Source organism: Trichomycterus rosablanca, unplaced genomic scaffold, assembly GCF_030014385.1.
Source record: "Trichomycterus rosablanca isolate fTriRos1 unplaced genomic scaffold, fTriRos1.hap1 scaffold_361, whole genome shotgun sequence".
NCBI lineage: Eukaryota > Metazoa > Chordata > Actinopteri > Siluriformes > Trichomycteridae > Trichomycterus > Trichomycterus rosablanca.
This window is the reverse complement of record NW_026947189.1, coordinates 20290-25506: the sequence shown is the minus strand read 5'-3', so window position 1 is coordinate 25506 and position 5217 is coordinate 20290. Positions and strand designations below refer to the sequence as shown.

General features: G+C 36.8%; 1 non-coding gene across 1 annotated transcript; it reads right to left on the bottom strand.

The window, feature by feature from the left end:
* Positions 1-4380: 4380 nt before the first annotated feature.
* On the bottom strand, positions 4381-4454 carry trnai-aau (transfer RNA isoleucine (anticodon AAU)). Its single transcript has one exon. It is a non-coding gene; the product is annotated as a tRNA-Ile (tRNA).
* Between the last annotated feature and the right edge of the window lie 763 nt (positions 4455-5217).

Here is a 5217-nt window from a genome sequence, read left to right as displayed (position 1 = left end):
AATCGGCTTTAGTAATGTCGATCATAACCCGATCTTTTGTCCATGCATGTCCGCTGTGTGGAAATACTTTAAATTGGAAAGTGAAACAAGTCCAACAGCGGTGTAATGTCTGTAATGCGAGCGTTTCACGAGGCGGTGGGAGCAGAGCTGCGTTCATTACTGTAGAATTTTACTGTTTATATGGTGTGTGAGTCGAGGATTACTCCGGTTTACAAAACAATAACTTTTAATCCGAGTATGAAAACTTCAGGACCAGAACATACAGCTTTTACCAGTTTACGTGTTACAAGACTGAACAACATCTCAGTATCAAGCTCTCTGATTGGCTTAGTTATGTAACCGAGCGTCGTAGTGATGCACTCGCTTAATAAAGAAATTAAATACACGGTATATTCACTAATTGTCGGGAGCAAAACACTTTGTTAACTTATTCTGTTCCGAATAGCGGACAGCCAGAGCCGAGCACGCTATCCCATGCACTATGGAAGCCCCAAAGGGTCAAAACACACTCACTTTGCGTAGAAACGTCCATCAATCCATTGTCACAATACAAGCACTTTAGGAACTGGCTTTCCTTCATAACAAAAGAGTGACTTTCCGTTTTATTTTGGTATTCAGGTTTTACTGTAATGCTGTTAAGTAACTTATTTGTTTTTTTATATTCAAGTTAAGCTGCTACACCACTTGTGAGTGGAGATTTTTGTTCATTTTTAGTGTATCACTGCATTAAACAGAATTATGTTCTTTGAATATAAAGTTCAAAGTGAAACTGTAATTATCTCACTTCATTTTTACTACAATGCTGCACTAGGTTTGTTTACTTTTATTTTGTAAAAGAACATTAAGCAATAGTTTGGATGCAGGCAATTTTTTCCCTACAGCACTGCAGAGCTATTCAGTTGTTAAACATGTACATTGGATTAATTGGAATAACTGTAATGTACTTGAAGTGTGCACCGTGTAAACAGTGTTATCTAGTTCTTATCTAGACAATATCTAGAAAATACAAGTATCGGTTTGATAATCGGTATCGGATCGGGATCAAAATTAAAGATCGGGATCAAGAACAAAAAAACGTGATCGGGACATTCCTAGTTCCTAATCATAAATAAATCCTAGTTACATTAAAACTTAAATCGAGACTGGAGTGTAGCAGCTGTACTGTACTACTGTACTGTACTACACTAAACTGTACCATACTGTACTGTATAATACTGTACTGTACCACACTGTCTGGTGAAAAAGTGGCATCATGCTCTATATTTACTTACAGAAAAAATCATCATCATCATCATCATCATCATCATCATCATCATCCTCCTTTTGTATTATTTTATTCTGGAATTCTTCATGTTGTAGATCCACAGGGGTGACGTCTCCCTCTTCTGCTGACTGCATTATTAAAGATCTAATAGACAGACAGACAGACTATTCAACTATAAACAAATTTCAACTGTAAACAAAGTTCAACTGTAAACAAAGTTCAACTATAAACAAAGTTCAACTATAAACAAAGTTTAAAAATATCACGTGTTTATATAGAACTGTGAGATTTAATCATGAAGAAACTCAATCAGTTCCGCTCAATTGATTCATTTTGCTGGATCGGTTCAATGAATCGGTTCATCAGTACTGAATCATATGTGATGCTAACAGTTAGCGGAGCAGCTAAAAGTTTGTGTGTTTAAATAAAACTGAAGTTAAATCTCCTCAAATCCTCACAGTGATGTTTTATTATGAACTCTAGTTTTATTATTAATTAGAATGTGGTTATAATTAAATATAAGGGTTATAATTAAATACATATTTTACTTACAGATGAGGCTCTACAGTACAAACACAGCAGCTTCTTGTTCTTCTTATGATGTTTAATGGCGGTTGGCAGAACAACTTAAGACGCACCAGCGTCACCAACTGGACTGGAGTTGAACAGCAGCTTAGCAGTAAAACATCTCCATTAGCACATCTGTATTAGTGGTGTGCGATACTGAAAAATTTCATATCGATCCGATACCAAGTAAATACAGGGCCAGTATCGCCGATATCGATCCGATACTGATACTTTGTACTTACTTTCATGTAGGGTAGAGCAGTGTATCATGATTTATGAGGTGAATGTATCATCAATTTGCTTTGACTAATAAATGATTTTGTGTTTATTAGTTCATCATGTGCAGTAAAAACCCACTACAGTTTATAGGTGAATAAAAAGTAATTTTATTAATGTAATAAACTTTAATGAAGTCTGGGGTTTTTGTTAAGAAACAATTATATAATAAGAAACATAATTCCCCCTCTCATAGTACACTCTGACTTTTTGTAAAATAAAGTACAGAAAAAGTTCCGGGAGTCTCCAGCATATACATAGCGGCTTCCTCATTCCCGCAAGTCAGATAAAATCTCCTGGAATCTACAACGAGCGGCCAAGAACGACACACACGCACACACACACATGAAGGAGACACAGACTTTTTTTACTACGACTGCGTATTAAATCTGTTATCTGATATACAATCTAGCGCACTGTGTAGGGAACATAAATCAATTGTCTAATATACTGTCTAGTGCACTAAGTAGGGAACATAAATCTATGATCAAAAATACAATCTAGTGCACTCTGTAGGGAACATAATTAATTATGTAATACAGTATCTAGTGAACTGTGTAGGGAAAATAAACCAATTGTCTAATTCACTATCTAGTGCACTACGTAGTGCACTATGTAAGGAACATAAATCCGTTATCTGATATACAATTTAGTGCACTATGTAGGGAACATAAATTCATATCTAAAATACTATCTACGTAGTGCACTATGTAGGGAAGCGACTCCTTCAGCTTCCAATTTCTTGGATTGCTGAGTACTATCAACTTAGTGAATCGACTCTTTCGAGTCTATTCCTGTCCTTCGACTTAAAGAATCGGATTAAAGAATCGACTCAAAGAATCATTTGATTCATTTGAACGCGCAGACTCACTCGCTCTCCCGCTGTGAGCTTCTCAAACTAGAGGTGGGTGATACCGGGAATTTTGGTATCGATCCGATACCAAGTAAATGCAGGGCCAGTATCGCCGATATCGATACCGATACTTTTTAATATTTAAGCTTCATAGATCCAAAGGATCCAAAAGACCTAGGATAGAATTTCGCCAAACATTGTACGTGACAACAAAATACTTTATTATCACAATCAACATTTTTGTTTAGAAACAATGGAACAGTAACAAAACAAAGTTTGCCTTAACATTAGGACAATAAATCTTTTTTGAGGTAGAAAAGGAGAAACCACAATACAAAATAAAAATAAAAATTCTCCCCTCACTAGACATCTTTTCTAGTTCTTTCTTTCTTTGTTTCTTTTTTCAAATAGAATTGTTCTTAGGAAAAACAATAAAAAAGAAGGAATTTTCTTCCTTTCAGTGCAATTCTGTTTTTTCTTAAATAAACAGTGTAAAAAAATATCACTCAACACAACTTAAAACAAAATGTCCTGAGGTAGAGGGCTGACAAACCACAATACAACAAAATTAACACACCACAACAAATACTGTAAACAGTTTCAAACTTGTTCTGTTTTTCAAGTCGAACAATACAATAAAATAATACAAAGAATAAGGAATTTCTTCCCTTCAGTGCACTTCTGGCTTTAAACAAAATAAAAACAATAAGTGAAAAATAAATAAAGAAGGTATAAATAAAGAAAGAATACAGCTACACTGTGGGCCCTCCCCCCGTTGAGAACAAAGGATTAGAGATTTTTATTTAAGAACAGTATCATGTCTCTCTCCGTACTGTGACGTGTCGACTCGAGGAGAGCGCTGAGTGGGCGGGTCAGGCTGAGCCTACCTGCATGTCTGTTTGGCTGGCGCCGCTGAGCCACGTGACGGTGCAACAACAAAAGACGACACAGCGCAGCGCTACTCTTACAGACAGAGAGTAGACTTTGATGAATCCGCGAGCGCAGCAGTCAGCTTGAGTATCGATCTTTTTACACGAGTATTGCTCAATATCAATACCAGCGTTGGTATCGATATTATCGATATTTGGATCGATCCGCCCACCTCTATCTCAAACTGAACTCCGTCTTTCTGCACATGAGGAAGAAATCTATGTAGAGATCTCAAATAACATGAACCTGAAGGTATGAACTTACATTGTAGAAAAGAAAACAAGCCAGTAGCAGCAGTGTGCACATTAAACCATTTACAGAAGGGTCATTAAGTTTGGCTAATTGAAATAATGGCATGTTTCTGACTAGAATGAGAGGGGCAGTAAAAAGATCTCACACTTGTCAGAGACAATGTTTGAAGCCCAGGTTAATAGGACCTGTTAGTTAGAGAAGGATCACTTGTTTGTTAGTTTAAGTCCAAAAGCAGGTGTGGCCCGTACGGGGATCGAACCCGCGACCTTGGCGTTATTAGCACCACGCTCTAACCAACTGAGCTAACCGGCCTGTTCATCTGTACTTTCTTTAGATCTTTGTACATAATTCTACACTAACCCCATTCAAGCAGCTGAAACGCACTTTAATAATACTAAGAGGTTTTGTAGGTTCTTCTATGTGTGAACTATCTAAACTATATTTCTTAAAGTTCTTGACTGAGCTTAATGCCACCAACCAGTGACTGGAGCAGATACGACTCAGGTCCTGCACACAGTAAGTAGTGCTGATACACAGTACCAGCCTGCACACCAGAAGGGCTCCAAACATCAAGTTTTCACCAGGGCCGGAGTTGGGCCCCTTTTTCAGACCGGGAGTTTCATGAACAAACCCGGCCCACTTTTTCCACGGAGGAAAATTTTGAATAAATAAAACAGCAGCTAGCTCTTACAATGACTTTTTATTGGGTATAAGTTCAGGTGTATGTTGGTAAGTTAACAGAAAACACTTCACATAAACAAGTTTAATTCAAATTTAAATCAGATAAAGATTTAAAAGGTAAAAATGTGATAAAGATGAAAAAAGTATTTACATTTGTACAGGAGCAATAAGTTGAAATAAAAATTAAAATTGCATTTGTCTTTTCAACAGAGAGGTGCTCTATTGTTAGGTTTACACTAAACTCTTAAGTAGCTTCACTATTTAGTGGCTACCTAAAGCATCAAAAGCCTCCTAAGCAGTGCACTTTATTAATAACGGTGTCATTGTCTATAGACATGAGACATTGCTTATCTGCTGCTCTGAGGCTAAAAAACATTTCATTAAGGGTTAGCCT